The sequence below is a fragment of the Vicugna pacos genome, chromosome 27 (genome assembly GCF_048564905.1).
Source record: "Vicugna pacos chromosome 27, VicPac4, whole genome shotgun sequence".
Classification (NCBI taxonomy): Eukaryota; Metazoa; Chordata; class Mammalia; order Artiodactyla; family Camelidae; genus Vicugna; species Vicugna pacos.
Genome location: NC_133013.1, coordinates 24,689,706 through 24,708,158, shown reverse-complemented (window position 1 = coordinate 24,708,158; position 18,453 = coordinate 24,689,706). Strand labels below are relative to the sequence as shown.

The following is an 18,453-nucleotide window of genomic DNA, read 5'->3' as shown; positions in this document are numbered from 1 at the left end:
AGTGCTCAACCCTCTCTGAGCCTCCAGGTCACCACTTATATAAAGGGATCTCACAACATGGACAGACCAGATTTGATTTTAACATCTAGGACAGACTTGACAGCAGAGGTGGGCAGTGCCTGAGGTTCCCCCTTTTCCTCCCTCGCCCACAGTGGCTTGGGGAGGGGAGAGGTGAGGGACTCTCAGGTAGTGGGACTAGTAGTGATGGCTCTTCACTCCTTTTGTGTGCATGCATCTGCAAGTGTTCACTAATGCCTGCATCTGTGTGTGTGTGTGTATTTATGCATGTGTCATGGCCTCCAGGGTCATGAAGCACCACCACCGTTCACCTAGGATGATCCCTGACCCTCTGCAGGACTTGTGAAGGAGCCCACAGTGGGGAATCACACGTACACTGAGAGGCTGAATAGTGCAGGTCGAGGTTAAGAGCACAGATTCTAGGGATCACACTGCCTGGGTGCAGTTCTGGCTTTGTCATGTACAGATTAAATGAGTTATTTGCCTATAAGGTGCCTGGTACATAGTAAGTGCAATGTAATAAGTACATAGTAAGTGTTTGCTGTCATTATTGTTTAAGACACACATACACACACACGCACACACAGACACGCACACAGAGTGCATGCTCCCCTCCCCCAATCCACTGACCACGAGACAACAGAGATGCATTGCCCAGACCCACCAGCCTCCAACACCTGGTGTGAACCACAGCCCTGAAGTGAGGAGGAGCCAAGGGTCTATGAGAGCAGCCTGGGGTGGCTTCCTGGAGGAAGTGGTGCCTTTATGAGGTCTCAGTGGATAGACAGGAGGGTGGACCTGGGCACCTGTTGGGCAAGGGCAGGAAGGGTATTTGGAGAGTGGCACAGATAGATGTGCTTACATTGATTCAGAGGGAAGCAAGGAGGGGAAGGACTAATATTTGGTAGGCATATATTGCATGCATACATCTTGCATGTGTTATGTCTCTGAGAAGATGAGGAAACTGCATCTGAGCACTGAGATGTGACTTGCCCAGGGTCACCCAAGCTGTCTGTAGCAGAGGTGGGATTTGAACAAGCGCCTGTTTGACCCCGAAGCTCTACTCTACTCATGACTCAAGTCCCAGTGCTGCAAGGCTGGAGAAGGGCAGCCAATCCCAGCCCTCCAGCTACGATGTCCTACCCTGTCTGGACAGTTCATCCCATTTTCATATGGTTCCACTCAGGCTCAGCCAAAATCCAGTTGCTATAACTCATCCCTCATACATACACCCCACGCCCCCTCAGCCACACCCTGCCTTCTGGGCCCACACTGAGTAGGCTGCACCATCTCCTCCCAGTGCCCCACTGATGTGTGAAAGGAATGGAATGTGCCCCATATTGAGTGCCTGCAGTGTGCCAGACATGATGCACGACACCGCCACATCCCACAGTCACCCTGTAGAACAGTCTGCGCCAAGCTCTGGTGCATTTGGTGTCCCACACAGCCAGGTCCACCACTGGCACCCGGGGCAATCTGGAATAGAGCTCAGCCCCAAGTATTTGGTTTCCAGAGTACTTAAACAGATGAGTCTACTAGGTTATAATTTTAGCACATTACGGGTGATGTCTTCTTGGGGCCATAAAACAGCAAACTTTTACCGCTGGAAGCCGTTCCAGCAAGATGTGGGGAAATTATCATGTCGGCGAGTCATCTGGGTATCAGTTACTGTTTTGGGGAGAGTGGAGCGTGTGGATATTTATAGATGTACACCCTCCCCCATGTGCAGGCGAGCCAGCCTCGTCAGGGGTGGGAGGGTGCTGCTGGGGGGAGGAGACCAGGGAGCTCTATCCATTCACTCGGCGAGCATTACTGAGCACCTACTATGCACCAGGCATGGATGTGCAAACCCCCTCAGTCTCCTTCCTCGGTAAGGACGACTCTAACAAAATAAAGGCAAGCAGGGAATTTGAAATTGCTAATGGTGCAGTGATGGGATGAAGGGGGACACCTGTGAGATGAGGCCCAGCCCCCACCGCAGGTGAGGCAGCACCTGAGGGAGACCTCTGAGTGGGGAAGAGGAGGCTGTGTGGCAATGGGGAGGGGCCCCAAGTGAGGGTATTTGCATGGGAATCTGGGGCTGTGGGGAGAGGCTGAGATGTTTTCAAGGAGCAATGACCAGCTCACTCTCGATGGGTTCAACAGAGGAGTGACTGATTTGATACATGATTTTAAAAGAGCTCTCTGGCTGCTGTAGGAGGGGCCGAGAGGGGAAAAGGCATAACCCAGAAGTGATGGAGGCTTGGGCCAAAGTTGTAGCTGTGGTGATGGAGAGTGGGAGAGAATTCCAGACCTGTTGTAGAGGCATAACTAGGGGTTGGAAGAGGGACGTGAAGGAGGCAGGAGGACCCCTTGATTCCTGGCTTGAGCCCCTGTGGCCATTTTCTGAGATGGGGAGGACCAGCGGAGGTTTGGGATTGGCCTCAGGTAGGAGTTTGGTTTTGACTACCTCTTGGAGCAGAAATGTCCACTGATGGTTGGATTCACAGCCTGGAGCTCAGGGAGAGGGTTGAGCAGAGGACGGGGAGATGGGAACTAGCAGCTGTAGGTGGTGTTTATAGACATAGTGCAGACCTCCCAGGATGAGATGTGGATGCTGGAGAGAGAGGGTCCAGGCCTGGGCCGTGGGCTCAGCAATGTGGAGAGTTGGCGGAGGTGAAAGAGGGCACGGGAGGCTGACGGGGCATATTCAGGGAGAGCGAAGAAAGCCAGGTTGGTGTGGCAGCTCAGAAGCTAAGAAGAGGGTTCCGAAAAGAAGGGCAAAGTCGGCCATGGTTGAGGATGCTGTGGAGGTGGGTAAGATGGAGACAGACGCCGCCATTGCCTTTGACAGCAGGGAGGTCATGGGGGGCTGGGATGAGAGAAATGTGAAGGGGTGAACAAATCCAGTTTAAAGTGGGCTGAGGATAATGAATGGAGAGAGTAGGGAGAAAGGGTGTCGTTGACTCTTCCTAGAAATTTTGTGAAGAAGAGAAGAGAAACAGAGTGGGGGCTGGAGGGAGGAGAGTCACAGGAAAGTCCAAAGGATGTATAGAGAAGCCCTGGACACCTTCCGCCCAGCCGCCCTCTGGAGTGATGTTTTGTGTTGTTCTGATACACATCAAAGTTCAAACCAGGCCTTTGACATTGGTGCAATCCACAGACCTTATTCAGATTTCCTAGTTAGAAATTTTGTGAAGAAGAGAAGAGAAACAGAGTGGGGGCTGGAGGGAGGAGAGTCACAGGAAAGTCCAAAGGATGTATAGAGAAGCCCTGGACACCTTCCGCCCAGCCGCCCTCTGGAGTGATGTTTTGTGTTGTTCTGATACACATCAAAGTTCAAACCAGGCCTTTGACATTGGTGCAATCCACAGACCTTATTCAGATTTCCTAGTTACATGTGCACTCGTGTGTGGAGTGTGTGCATGTGTGCAGTTCGGTGTAATTGTATCACATGTATAGCTTTGTGTGACCGCCACCCCGCCACAATCAAGACACAGAACTGTTCCATTGCCGCAAGGCTCTCTGTGCTACCACACACCCCTCCCCTCCCACACTGTCCCTCCCCCAGCGCTACCACTGCTTTGTCTTCCATCTCTGTAGTTTTGTTATTTTGTGAGTGTTCTATAAATGGAATCATACAGTATAGAAACTTCTGAGATTGAATTTTTTTTTAAACTCAGCATAATTAAGGAAGGCATTTTTAAAGGATGGGAGATACCAGAACATGATTGCTGGTAGGGGAGGACGATGGACTCATTAGAGGGCAAGATGGGTGATGCCAAGAGATAGCATAGTGGTGGGAACCAAATTCTCGGGACCTGGGATGATGAGTTTAGACTCCTGGGATGATGAGTTTAGACTCCAAGTGGAGCAACTAACCTTTGATGGGCAGCGTGACCCCTCCTCAGACAGGAAGAGGAGATACAGGTGGAGACAGGTGGACTTCTGGAATCTGCAATGGGTAGATAAGGGAGTTCACATCTCCTGGCTTCTGCTTCCTCTGGGAGTCTGAAGGGAGGGCTCAAATGAGAGTGACGAATCAGACAGAAATGGGAGGTATGAGGCAAGTGGGGAAGGGGAGACATTGCCATCTAGGAGAGCAGGAAAGTGAGCCAATCGTGACACGAGCTGGGACTGCTGAGCAGCGCTGGGACCACTCGAGGCCCGAGATTTCGAGCTCGCCGAGGGCACAGCCTTCATGGTGAGCTCATTTTCTCCAATCACATTTGACTTTCCAGCTGCAGGTGCCAAGAAGGTGATAGTTGGGTTCCTCCAGATATGGGTTTCATGAAAGTATTGCCAAGGGAGAAAGGGGGCTGAGGTGTTCGAGGGATTTATTGTGCTGTTGGAACATGGAACCCAGGCTAGGCAAAGGGAGTGAGGACGGAAGAGCAGCGAGGGAGAGAGGGAAGGATAAAGGTCTCATGTGGTGAAAGTATCATGGCAAGAGGGCTAAGGGGAGGCGCAGGTGGGGCGGGCTGGGAGGCTTGACCAGAGACTGTGCTGGAGACGAGGGCCAGGCAGTGGCCTGGGGTGGAAGCTAGAGGGCATGGGAGCCAAATGTCACTGGAGGCAGGAGGTCAGGGAACAGAGAGCCCAAGGCTAGTCCTCCCTAGAGTGGTGAAGTCACCCAGAGGATGATAAGGGCTGAGGCTCAGAGGGAGGGCCTTCTGTGGATGAGGGAAAGTGCCAGGAAGTTGGAAGGAAGAAATGGGGAGGCACAGCCCAATGGGGTAGGCGTCCAAGGGGCAGGGAATTTCTCGGTGGGAGAGGCTTAGAGCTGAGGTCTGGAAGGGGCTGAGAAGCGAGGAGCATGTCCACCTGCCCTGGCCTATCAGGAACCATCTGCAGAGTGTCACTGTGCTCCCAGCCCTCAGATGGGAAAACAGAGACCCAGAGAGGTTAAACAGGTTTCTGAAAAGGCAGGCTCTGTGAAAGCTTAGCCAGGGTCCACTTGAAAGTCAGTGGAGTGATGAGGAAGATAGGTTCAGGAGCTGGCATGTTGCATGGGTTTGAGTCCTGCCTCCTCTACCTGTAGGCTGTTTTTTAAACCTTTCTGGGCCTTTCTTCATTTGTGAAATGGAGCTAATTGCAGTATATACTCCGGAGGTGGTCATGACGACTGAGTGAGTTAAAACATGCATCCTGTGAGTCCTGGAGCCAACCCTGTTTATATACAGGAAAAGTGAGGCTCAGAGAGAGGAACTGATTTGTCCAAGCCCCAGTGGTCCCCAGCTTCCCTGCCAGAGCCCATTTCTCTGCTCTGGGAGTACCCCACCCACTGTTCTGCCCCACTTCCCCCCCACCGCCTCTGTCAGGGTCATCCTGGATGCTCCAGCAGCCCCAGGAAGGAAGCAGGATGAGGGCCTTGTTCCCATTTGGCAGACGGGGAAACCAGGGGCAGGATGGCATCTTCCCTCCCTATGTGTCCCAGGGTGCCAGGGAAGGGTAGGGTCTTTATTATCAGCCAGTGTTTACTGTGGGGGACACGGACACTGTTCCTGTCCTGTGCCACAGTCTCACAGAGGAGACAGGACAAAATAATGAGCCAAGTTAGCAGTGTTAAACAGTGGAACACAGGGCAAGAAACAATTGCCCAAGGTGACAAGAATATGGGGCTGGAAGACCTCAGAGGGGAAAAGAAAGGTCTGGTGACTGGTGGCAAAGGAGGAGCAAAGGTGGAGCTGGGTTTTGAAAGGTGGTATGAGTTTAGAGAGAGGGGCACTCCAGGGGGCTGTGTGAGCAAAGGCCTAGAGCAGGGGTGGGTAGGAGGCCTTCTGCTAGAGCAGAGGAGGCAGGAGGGCGAGGTCTTGCAGGCTGGTTCCTGCGATGTCTCAATCTTCTCCAAAACTGGTGAACCAGATGTCCCTAAGGCTTGCGAACAGATGCCAACAGTGGGAAATCGGCCAGTGGATTCTCTGTGGCTCAGCACGCCTGAAGCCGCCAGGAGCTAAGACAGAGGGGCCTGCAGGCTGGGAGGCTATTGGCCCCAGGGCGTGCTTGGCCAGCAAGCTCTGCGAAATGGGGCAGCCCCAGCCGCCCCTTGCCCCTCCCAGGTGGGCTGTGTGAGGTGTCAGAGCCCCATGATGTCTTCTTCAGCGAAACAGAAGCTGGCACTGGGAGTGATGGGATGGAGGTGAAGGCTTTTAGCTCCCTGGCAGGGACGCCCAGTAAAAACCCAAGGCGCATCAGAAAACAGAGTTTTGGGAGAACCTTTGATTTAGAGAACAAGGTTTTGGCATCAAACCGCGATCAGAGAACAGAGGCAGCCCGCCACACCGTGAAAATGAACGCTGTAAACCTCATTAATCTGATGCCTCCGTGTTCAAAGCTGCACCTAATTAAAAAGGGCCAAGTCTCTCCACTGGCTGGGTGGCCCATTGTTCCCGTTGGACAAGTCACACCAGGTGACTTCAAAGCCCACTCCTCCTGTCCCTCGGCTGTGTGGCGCCAATTAACCAGCATTTAGAGCGAGCTGCCCTGGCTGGTCAGATTGTCTGTGCTCACGCTCCAACAGTTTGGTGCCAGAGCTGGGGGCCTCCACGCTGTTCTCGAGCTCCTGGGACAGACAGAGGAGCCGAGCGCCAGGCTCAGGTGGGGTGAAGGGCAGCCCCAGGCAGCCCCAGTCTGCTCTGCCCCATGGGGCTCAGAGCCTGAAGGAGCTGGAGAAGGCCACAGTCTTTCCTCCCTTCCTTCAACTTCCAGGTCTGGCTCCTCCTGAGAAAGCCCCAGCAAAGGGCCTAGGGTGTCCAGCCAGAGGTCGTCACACTTGGTCTGGGGATACCCTCACTGGGTGGCCTGATCTGCCTGAACTCTGGGTCCACAAGGAGATGCAGTGTCCTGCCTTCCCTCATTTTTACCCCCTCCTCCCACTGTGCCAAGGGCTTTGCACACAGCAGCGGCTCAGTAAGGGTATGTGGGCCAGAGCAGCACCTCTCTTAGCCAAATGCTGTTGAGAGGCTGGTGACTGCACCAGGGTGCAATGGGCCAACTGAGCCACTTGGAAGCTTCAGGTTTGAATTGGGCAAGGCTTTCAGCAGTGATATCACCTGGGTCCAGAGAGACTGTGAATTTTTCTCTTTTAGAACTACAGTTGAGTCTAGGGACAAGGAAGGCACAGAATGAAGACTCAGGGTCATGAGCCTGAAAGAGCCCAGGACTAGCGTTCAGGATTCCAGGACTGCCGCTGGCATTGACTAGCTACCTTGTGCTCTTGAGCAACTTATTTGCCTTCTCTGGGCCTCAGTTTCCAAATCTGTGGGATGGGAATGATAACTCTTTCCTGTCCAGTTCTCTGGACTGCATACAGTGAGGTCGGATAGGGGTCAGTGTGAACCTGCGCTGGCAGCAGTTTGGGGCACTGAGGGGAATGGGGACACTCCTGGCTTTGCCTGCACACCTCTGGGGGTGGGGGTGCTCACCACCTTTCGAGGTTGCCTTTTAAACTGCTGGAGAGTTGTAAATGTTAGAATGGTCATTGCGTTAATTTCCTAGGGCTGCCATAACAAATTACTGCAAACCTAGTCGATTAAAACAACAGAAACTTATCTCAGTTCTAGAGGCTAGAAGTCTGAAGTAAGAGGTTGGCAGGAGTATACTCTTTCTGAAGGTTCTAAGGGTGGAAATTTCTTGCCTCTTTCCGTTTTTGGTGGTTGTTTGGCATTCCTTGGCTTGTAGATTCATCATTCCAGTCTCTACCTCCATCTTCACGGGGCATTCTTCCCTGTTTGTGTGTCTATGCTCAAATTTCCCTCTTCTTATAAATACACCAGTCATTGAATCAGAACCCACCCTAATCCAATATGACCTCATTTTAACTAATTATGTCTGCAGTTGCTAATTACCCTGTTTCCAAATAAAGTCACATTCTGAGATTCCATGTGGATATGAATTTGGGAGACACAATTCAACCAGTACATTCATTTTTCTTCTCCTTATCCCAGACTTCCACCCTGTGACCCTACCTTTATGGGTTCTCCCCTGCCCAGTCCCAGCGCTCAGCCTCCCATGCCCCAGCAGGGCTCCAGCCTGCTCATGCCATCATCTGCTCTTCGGGAACACCTGTTGGTGTTGAAGAAACATTTCTGGCAGAGTGTTTGGCTTTCCTCCTGGGGTTTGGCATCCCTCCTCCTTCTCTTCCCGCCTTTAGACATGGGACTCCCATTGCTCCACTCCAGGACTCAGCCCAGGTCCCACCAATTACCAGCTGCTTTTATGTATAATACTATAAACCCCTTCACCTCATTATAGGAAATTTCTTTTGAATGGCCTTTAAAAACCATCTCATTACACAGGAAGAACTGCAATTATCTTGTGCAAGAGGGAGGTTCTGGATGAGCTGATGCCCAGCACTGTCAGAACCACCAGACAGGGTTCACCGCTGGCTGGTTTGGCCACTAGGGGTGATCTCCTCCTCTCCCCATTTTAATCCTCTCTGATCCCTTTTCTTTTGGGATCTGGGCACCCTCATCTCTATTGGTGGCCTCAGGAGGTCAGAGCCTCCCACGGAGAGAGCAGAGCTGTAGAGTGACCAGGGCTGGGGGCCGCAGAGTGGCCAGGGCTGGGGCAGAAGCCTCACATGTGCCTACCCTCTGATGGTCAGAGCCTTCCCCAGCCATTCTGAGGGGCTGCCCTCCTGGAGGTTGGAGCTTGCCCGATGGTCCCAGAAAATCACAGCAGGGGGAGACCCTGGAAGATCAGTAAGTCCTACTGCTGCCCTTAGACACTTGTCCAGTCCTCCCCAGCAGTCTCCTGAGAAGGGACTCCAGCTTTCCTGGGATCATCTTCCTGGGATCAAGTTTTCTCCAACCTTTTGAGGAATTTCTTTTGTATCTGGCTAAAACCACTTGCTGCCCCAGTGCTGACCTGATTTTAAGCCCCTCTATTCCTGGCTAGGCGACCGAGGGCAAGTCATGTGACCTTTCTGAGCTGAGCTTCCTCACCTGCAGAAGAGTCAGGATTGTTTCTGCTTCAAGGATGTGGTGAGATGCCCTATGGCTGCCCATGTGGACGCTGGCCCTGGGGCATAGTGGGAAGTGAATCTGCTCTGCTTCTTTCCTTCCTTCCAGAAGAGGCTGGCTGGGAGGTCTTCTTCCTTTCTCTACTTTCTGCTTAATGCTAGACCGAGTGGCTGCTCTGGTGACTTGAAGAGTGGCTCCCCAGCATCCCTCAGTGGTCCTGAGTGAGTGTGGCTCTGCTCCCTCATACACAGTCCCCACTCTACAGCCCAGGTGTGTGCGCGCGCGTGTGTGTGTTGGGGGGTGGTTTCGGGGATAATTGCTTCCCTTTTCTTGGTCCCCATCCTAGCTGCACCCAGGCCAGAGCTATGGACACAGCCCGGGCCACTCCTGTCACTGAGGTCACCGGCATGTTGGGGGAGCTGCAGTGGGAGGGGAAGAGAGGCCTTTGGGGTGCCCCTTACTGGAGATACCCCACCATAGAACTTTTTGCCATCCTGAACTTTTCAGTTCTCGGCTTTCTGATAGGCTCCAGGGACATCTTGGTCCCAGCTAGTTAGGTGGGCCATGGTCAGGGGATGGTGGCTCTTGGAAATGTCACTGATGTCCACAGAGCCTGGCAAAATGGCTCCCTTGGAAGAGGAGCTGCTGTGCCAGTGACAGGACAGCTATGAGGAGTGACCAAGTTCCCTCCCCTCCACAGGCCTGGTGGTCAGGAGTTGGGGACAAAGTCAGGTTGTCCTGAGTCTGGGTGCTGCAGGGAGACAAAAGGCTGACCTAGCCGAGGCAGCTGTGGGAGGGCTTGGCTCAGGAACCTGCTGGAGCCCAGCACTAAGGCACAATCAGAGGGGCGAGCTTGGATTTTTTTTTTTTTTTTTGGCTCTCTCTCTTTTCTGGAGCATTGGAAGATGCTATTCCTCTCCAGAATGCCCGCCCACTGCCTGCTGCCTCCTGAGATGGTTTGCTGTGAGAATGCCCAGCCCCTGGCACAGCTTCAGCAGCTACAGGTCCTACCTTGCTCCGTCCCTTGCTGCACTGTCCCCTGCAGGAGATCTACATGGTATCTTGGCATCGCTACAGCCATGGGCACCAGCCAGAGAGGCAGAACCATGCCTATCTGGGTGTCTGTGGCTGCCACAGCCTCATCTGGGACTCCAGATGTGGCTTTTTGAACTGGCTAGGAAGCAAGGAGGGCAGACTCTTTGGTCTGCTTCTGAGTGATAAGCCTCAGGGGGGATTCCTGTTTATTGGACTGGGGATACAGGGCTGAATAAGGCAGTTGTGTCCCCTTCACCTTTTGAAGCTCAGTTTTGCTAGGGTGGAGGTGGGGGCAGATTATAAATGAGTAAATAAATAAATAAATGTATAATTGCAAATTGTGACAAGTGTAGAGAATGAGGAAGTGAGGAAGTCTCCTGGCCTACTGAGACAGGGCAGTCTGGGAGGGCTTCTCTGTGGAGGTGTCTCATCCCATAATAAGATGGATGAGGAGGGAGTTCTGTGCAAGGAGAGGGGAAGAGCATCCCATGCCTGGGGGAACCTTGGTGTGTGGAGGGGCTGGAAGAAAACTTGTGGGGTGGGACGAAGAAAGCCAGAGGAGTTGGGTCAGGGCAGGTGGGCAGGGCTGGGTCAGGCATTCTGTAGACCATGACAAAGAGGGTGGGTGGGTTTTGTTCTAAGAAAAAGAAGAAGTTGCTGAAGGGTTTTAAGCAGGGAAGGAACTTAATCTTATTAGGATTCACTAGTACGGCCCTGGATGCCATGTAGGAAACAGTGGAGAGGACAAGAGACAGTCCAGCAGGTAGTGGTGGGCTTGGCCTGGGATGAATGTGTAGAGGAGTTTGTACTGGAGACACATTGAGGACTCGTGCTGGGTGCAATGGGAGGGAGTGAAGGAGTCCCAAGGGCTCCCAGGTTTCTGGCCTACACAGCTGGGTTGATGGTGGAGATATTCACAAAGGCAGGAGCTCAGGAGGAGGAGGAGGAGGAACAGGCTTGGAGGAAGATGAGGGATGAGGGGCTTTGTGGGACATCCCAGGGGAGGGGCAAGGATGTCAGGATTTAGTGGTAACAGTCAGGTGACAGACGTATTATTATCATCCCTGTTTTACAGGTGGAGGATCTTAAGCTCAGAAAAGCCACAAAGCCGGTAGTGCTCAGAGCCAGGGTATGACCCCAGAGACGTCACCTCTAGAGGTGACCCTCCCACCCCCACCCCGGTCTTCTTGTGTTTGAGAAGAGCAGTGCTTTACATGAAAGGGTGAGTCAAGTGTGGTGGGACTTCAGGCGTGGGCGGGCAGGTCATCTCCCCACGCTGCCACCTTGGTCTGCACACAGGGCCATATCTGGATTCAGTTGCACACTCTCCCCTTAGTGTCACACTGTAGTGCCCTTGGCCAGGATGCCTTAGCTGCCCCTGGGGAGGGTTGGGGCAGCCCATCCCTGTGGCCCCATTATGCTGGGTAGGAATGGAAGAATTCTTCAATTGTTCAGCCAGAGAGGATGTCCAAAATTAGCCTCAAGCTGGGGCTTTCTGAGGTCAGAAGAGGTTCCCTGAGGCTCTGGCACCTCCTGCTGCCTTCCTGAATGTGGGTGGGGCCTTAGGGCTCTCCTGACTCTTATCTGCTAGGGCCCCTCCTCTACTGACTGGGTGGGGCACTGAGAGAAGGGAAGCCCTTTGGCAGTCAGAGGGCTGGGTAAAAAACCACTGGACCAGGATGGGAGTCCTGGAGCTGCTGTTCACCCCCAATGACCTCAGTGTCCCCACCTGCACAGTGAGCCCAGTGAGTGAGTGAGGCCAGAGCCCCTTTCCCCAGGATCTCCACCTTCTGAGGTCAGAGTGGCAAAACATACTAAGGACTTGCATCATGGGGTTGTGATCAGGGGACAAAACAAGTCAAGGGGCCTAGAAAACATGGCCAGGGTGATGGAATCATGGCTGGAGTTTGTGTGTGGGGACATCTTTACGCACAAGCCAGTGGGGAAAGCAGCCCCTGGGGTACCTTAACTGCACTTTGTTGTGTAAACCTCAGCAAGCTTGTGAGATGGACAAGGTCAGCTCATTTCCTAGCCAAGGAATCTGAAACTCTGAATGAAGTAAAATGATGGGCCTAGAGGTTTCAAGCCAATTGTTACCCACATCTGCCTGATTCACAAGTCCCCTCTGTGAGCCCACACTGTGGCATAGAAATGAGAGAGGGACACAGTTCCCTGCCCTCAAGGAGCTGCTGAGAGAATGAGATTTAAGTCAGAAGTAAAAGGAGGCAAGAATAAGTCTCAGTGCTGTGTGCACAGATCACAGCCATGCCAGGAGCTCAGAAAAGATCAGTGCAGCTGGAGCAGTAAGGGTAAGGTGGGTGAAGTTTAGACAGGAGGAGGGGGATCGGGAAGTGCAGGCACAGCTAAGGGTGTGCGTGTGTGCGTGTGCGTGTGTGTGTGTGTGTGTGTGTCTGGGGACTCAAAGGAATGACACTGTAATAGTGGGAGTCCAGGCACTATGACATCTGTTCTCTTGGGCCTTCCTGAGCAGCCCCCTACTAGCCTCAAGCCACAGATGGCTTGTCCTAGCTCTGGGCTGACCTTCACCTCTCTTTAACCACATGCTCACCTCCCCAACACCCCGAATTCATACAGAGGTCCTTCTCAAGCCATGTTGGCAACATCAGGACTCCTGAATACCCAGTCTCACCAGGGAGATGAATGCTTTCGGGCAGGATTGGGATAAGGCAGAGGGCTTCTGGAAGCCACAGGAGAGACCGCTCTCACGCTCCCCTGCCTCTTGTCGCCTCATCTTCTCAAACTGCCCAACCTCCTGAGCCCTGGGCATGCGATAACTTTGCAACCACTGGGAAGGGAGCCAGGAAGACTTCACTCCAAGACCCCTCCCAGGCCTACTGATTATGCTTGAAATACCCTCCAACTTCAGCCCCATAAGCTTTTTCAGCCTTTGACATCTTATCCATTAGAAACAGACAGGTTCTAGGTGTGAGACCAGGTTGGCCATTCCCATCTGTGACCTTGGGCAAGTGACATAACCCCCCAGAGCCTGTTTCCTCATCAAGTGGGAATAATAATACCTATTGACCAGCATTTTTGTGCAGTTTCACCACTTTTCCTCTTTAGAGCCCGAGAACTTCTGGATTCTAGTGTGTGGGTGAGGTTGGTCCTGTGGAAGACAGGAAGGGGGATGCTTCAGGACAGGCCATCCTCAGCACCAGCGTTTTAAACACTGAGAGGGCCATACTGAGCTGCCATCATAGCCACTGTGTAACCTCTGACCTTGCTGCCTCTGACCTGGGTCTGGAAGTTTCCCTCCCTCAACTCCTACCCCACCACACTCACCCGGGCTCAGGAGTGGTCACTTGGAGTTATGATGAAAACATTGGGCAACTTGCAGACCTTGGCCACTGGTGACACCCACCTTGCCTACTACCCTGTCTGTAGCTGGCCCAAGGCTCAGACCTTAGTCAGTCCTCCACCAGCCTGTCTAGCCAAAGGGAATCTATTTGGGAGAGGGATTGGGCAGGCTTGGACTTAGGTCCACCTCAATCTCTCCAGGCACAAAGTACTCAAACAAAGCCTAGCACAGAGTAAGTGCCCCAAATGCTTTAGTTGTTGTTGTTATTATTATTATTATTATTATTATTATTATTATTATTATTATTATTAGGAGGAGGAGGAGGAGGAGGAATATAGCAGCCCATTTCACAGAAGAGCAAGGTGAGGCCCAGAGCAGTTGAAAAGCCACCTCCTCTGTGAAGCCTTCCAGGTTCTGCCCCTTCTCCTAGAAGTGGTTTCTCCTTCTTTCTGACTTGTTTCAGTTTCTCTCTAATGGTCTAGGTTGGGCAGGGCCTGACACACAGAGGGTAGATTCTGAGGTGGGTGGGGTGAGTTGGAGGAGCCCCTCACATGGCTGTGGGTGCTTTGAGGAGGCCTGGGCCCGGGAAGCCCATCTACCCAGGGACCCTCCACTTGGGTGAACCCCACTCCCTAGCCCTCACTTCCCTCTGCTGGCTCCCCTGAAGGCCTGCTGAATTATTGAGGAGTGCTAATGTGTGTGGGGAGAGCAGGGCCTCTGCCACCCCAGGCGACCTTGGCCTGTGCTGCATCCTCACGCCTGCTCCCTGGGGCATCTGCTGTGTCCTCCTGTGATCCCTCTTTCCTCTCAGCCCCTTCCTCACTGGGTCCAGTGAACAGAATTCTGACCTTACATCGCTACCAGCTTGTTGGCAGTTAAAGTCAATTCAGTACAAGTTAGCTGAGTGAAAGTGTGTGTGAGGCACTGGGGATGCTGTGAGGACTAGGGTCCAGGAGACTTCACTACCAGGGATGGGAAGGGAGCATCATCCATGTGCACCTACTGTGTGTGCATCTGGGCACTGGGCAGTGCTTTCCTGACCTGGTCACTGAGAGGTGAGGTCCTCCTCAGTTTCCCGATGAGGAGAGTAGGGCCCAGGAAAGTGAGGAGTCTGCTGGCGATGCTCCGTGTGGATGGGCTGGCCTTGAGGAACTGAAAGGGAAGAGCGGCTCCTGAGCTGACCCAGCTGGCTCCCATCAGTGGCGGGGAGAGTCCAGAGGCACGTAGGCTGCTCTGGGCCTTCCGCAGCGTGTGGCTGGGATCCAGGGAATCCACACTCTGAGGAGGTTCTTAGCCCTCCAGGAGCACAGGGCAGCCTGAGGCCATTGTATGAGGCAGCTCATGGGACCCCCTCCGCCCTGCTGGGGCTTCCTGCCCTTAGCCCTTCCCCAGCTCAGATACCTTAGGGAGCCCAGCCTGGCTCCAGGTCCTCCTGATGTGCCCACTCTGACCCCTATTACCCTCTGGCCTGCCTGTGTGCCTCTTCCTCTCCTCTGGTGGCCCCGATGGCCTTGTCATTCCCCACCTGTTCCCCTCTGCCCCTTTTAGCCTCCTGCCCACGGAGGAGATCAGCACCCTCCACCATAAACTTGCCTCCCCCCTCACACTTTCTCTCTGGCCTCCCACCCCTGCCTTGGAGGAAGAGGCACTCCCTCTCCAGACTGAGGCTCCTCCCGGCCCTGCCCATGATCCAGCCCCTCCTGTCAGGCATCCCCTTTCCACAGCTCATGCCTGGCTTCTGTCCCAACCTGTCCCCCAAATCTGGAGGGTACCTGGGTCCCCCAAGCCCATGGCCATTCCAGGTCACTCCCACAGTCTCCTGGGCTGTAGCAGAAGCCCTGCAGCAGGAGACCAGGAGACTAACGGAGACTGTCAGCAGCCCTGGACTTCCGCCTAACCCATGTGGCCATGGAACTTCTTGGGCAGCACTTCTGGGGCTCAGTTTCCCTCTGCTGAGTGGCCAGAACAATGCTTAGATCATGGTGGGCACTCAACAAGTTCTTGTTGAGTTAATGGACTAAGTAACTAATCCCTGGTCTGCCCCCTCACCTGATGGCTGTGCAGATCAAAGTGACTAACGGATTTACAAGGGCTTTGCAGGGTTGGACAGTGTTGCTTGGACATGAGCACTCATGCTCAGCGGGATATTGCTGCTCCCTACCCAGCTAGAGACATATGACCCCTGTCCTTCCCCCAACAGGTCGGCCCTGCCCCTCTTGACCCCTGAGACCCTTCCTGGCCTGAGCATCTCCAGTGCCTCACTACTGCACCAGTAACCCAGCCCTGAGTCCCACCTCTACCCTACTCTAACCTGGCCCCCAACCTGCCTTGTGCCCTGGCCAGCCTGCTCTTACAGATTCGTGTCCTGGAATTTCTTTCTTCCTGTCCCAGCTTCCCTGGTGCTGAATGCATTCCCATGAGTGATGCCCTTCAGTGGACTCAGCCCATGCCTGAGGTGCCACCGCCTCTGCTCCTGGTTTCCTCTAGCCCCTGCCTTCAAGCCTACAAATCTGAGCAGAGTCCTGAGTGCCCAGTCTTCAGTGTGAGAAGGCTTGGGGAGCATCCTGCCCTGTTCAGAGGGAACTTCTAGGACTGAAGCACCCACATGTACACAACCACCAGAACATGGCAGAGCCCAGAAGGTGGATTCTGGCTGTAGGAGATCCCCAGGGGTAGGGGTCAGGGAGAGTTTCCCGGCAGAGGTGGTTGTGCCCTATGGGGGCCAGTGAGATGAGGAAGAAGGGATGAAGAGGAGGTCTTTACCAGTGGGCAGAACAGCATGTGCAGAATTTTCCTGGGTGCCCACTCTGTGCCAGCTTCATACCCCTCGTGGCACAGCCTTAATCTAGCAGAGGGAAACAGAGGTTCAAAGGCACTCATGGACTTGCCCAGAGTCACCTACTGTCACTGAGGGACTGTCAGGCCTCAACCCCACTTCTAGCATCTTTTCAAGCTCCTTAGTGAAGGGAGAGGCTGGGAAGAAGGGGGAGGGACTTTGGCACCCGCCACAAGCATCACACAGCTGCTGACTGTGACTTTCCGGAGAAGGGGGTGTGGGATGGGGGTGGCTTTCCTAGTTGGTCCTGTTCTTCCCTCCCCCTCATCGTGGGAGAACCCTCACGATGAGAGGTTCCCTCCGCGCCCCCTCCCTGGAGAGGCCAGCAGTTTGCCTTTTCAGAGGATAATTCCCCATTATACAGAGATATTTAGCCTAATAGAAGCCGACAGATCATTCAGGGCAGTAATGTACTCCGGCTTCAAGCGTTTAGCTTCCTCGGCCTGAACTCCCAGATTAAAGGCTCCTTGCCTGCGCCTGCCCCACAACGATGCCTGTGACCTTGACTGCAGTGATGGGGTAGGTTTCTGCCACCCTCTTTCCCTCCCTCTTAGCTGACTTCCTCCTCCCTCCCTCTATCTTTCTTAAAGAAAAAAAAGGCATTTTTCTTTTTACATATTCAGTCGAGAGGCTGTTGCTTAAACCCTGCATGCTCTGGGGACAGGCCAGTTGTGCTCAGCTGCCAGCGGGTCTTGGAAACACTTGGCTAGCCCCAAACACTCCCACAGCCATGTGGGGCCAGAGGGTACACTGCACCTGGTGGGCAGTCGGGGCAACTAGACCCTCCAGCCTGGCATGGGCAGACAGAGGCTGGGTAGATGGCCTTGCCCAGGGACAAAACTGGCCCCTTACTTTCTCTACCCACCTCCCTGGCCCAGGACTGGCCCATAGAGACCTGGCCTGATACCCTCAATGACTGGGGGCTCTGAGGGCAGAAGGTTTCTTCTGTTCCTGAGACTTGGGCATCCTGGGAGGGACCCAGGGGACACTAATGGCTACATTGGAGGAGCAGATGGCTGCAGAGGTGGTACTTGAGGGCTTTAAGTTGATCAAGGGGGCAGCTTCCGGATTTGCTTCCTTCTGGTCCCTGCAGGGTCCACTCGTCTGTTTGTCTGTCCCTGCTGCTCTCTGTCCTGTCTTTGTCTTGCCTTTTCTCTCCCTCTCTCTGCTGCCCCGCCTCCCTTTCATCTGCTCACCAGGCTGCTTAGTTGAGCTGCCTTGCACTTCTGTGGAGGCAGCAGGGAGCATGGGAAAGCACTGGTTATTTAGAATTGACTGGTCCTGGGTTCAAATCCTCTCTCCAGAACTCAAGGCTGTTTCTGTTCAGTTTAATATTTTGAATTTGGGCAAGTTCTTAATCTCTCTGAGCCTTCATTCCATCATTTGTAAAGTGAGATGCTGATACTCAGCTCACAAGAGTATCCTGAGGTTCAGTGTGTGATGGGGCATGGAGTGGTCCTGGGGGTGGCAGCTTTCCTGCCTCGGTGGTCTCTGTCTCCCCACCTCCTGACACTCCCCTCTCTCCTGCCCAGATGCCCTCTTTCTGCCCCTCTGGCTAGGAAGAGGGAAGGTGCTCAAGAGGGATGCCTGGCAAGGTGGGTTCTGGTTCCCCCTGGTCACAAGCTGTGTATGTGTGAGGGGAAGAAGATGCTGAGAGGGAGGGAGTTCATTTTGTGAGCAAAGCCTAGGGCTAACCCTGGGTCTAGTTTGAAGGAACCAAACTAAGGAGCTGTGGCAGGACTACCAGGGGAATGAGGGGATAGGGTGGAAAGGCAGGGACTGTGTAACCTGGGAGGAGAAGCTTCCTAGGCTGGGACTCCCCTCCCACGTTTCAGGGAGGAGGTACAGAGAGAGCTTGTAACCTTCAGGAATGGAGTCTTGGCAGCTGGATGGAAGCCCAGGGTGGAGGGGACATTCTCACTCTCTGCTTCTGGGGTAGGGGTGGTGGGATGACCATTGGGAGTACAGGAGGGGAAGGCACCTGGGTCTGGGGCTGATGTGCTGTGAGACCTTGGGGTAGTCCTGTTCCCTCTCTGGGTCTCAGTTTCCTCATCTGCTAAATGGGGTTAATCATCCTGCCCTATGTGCCTCACGGGATGGGCAGAAGATCCAGTGAGAGAACAGATAGGAATGTTCAGTGATCTACAACAATAATAATAGTCATAACTATTATTCTGGACATCATTGTGCTTTCCCTGCACTCTCTGTAACACCCTCTTTGATCCACACAATCTAGCCCTGATTCATATGTGTATAGAATTAAAGAAATTCATGGCTGAAAGCAACCTCTCCATTTAGTGCAA

The 18,453-nt window shown here is 53.6% G+C and overlaps 1 protein-coding gene across 3 annotated transcripts in view; it reads left to right on the top strand.

The window, feature by feature from the left end:
* LINGO1 (leucine rich repeat and Ig domain containing 1) overlaps nucleotides 1–18,453 on the top strand; it is a 184,071-nt gene that overhangs the window by 87,021 nt on the left and 78,597 nt on the right. The window contains exon 1 of one of the 3 annotated variants that reach the window (XM_072950966.1): nucleotides 16,447–16,669. The exons of the other annotated variants lie outside the window; for them this stretch is intronic. The gene's annotated coding sequence lies outside the window, so the exon portion shown is untranslated. Of the gene's footprint in view, nucleotides 1–16,446; nucleotides 16,670–18,453 lie in introns of those variants that run through there. 3 annotated transcript variants of the gene reach the window in all.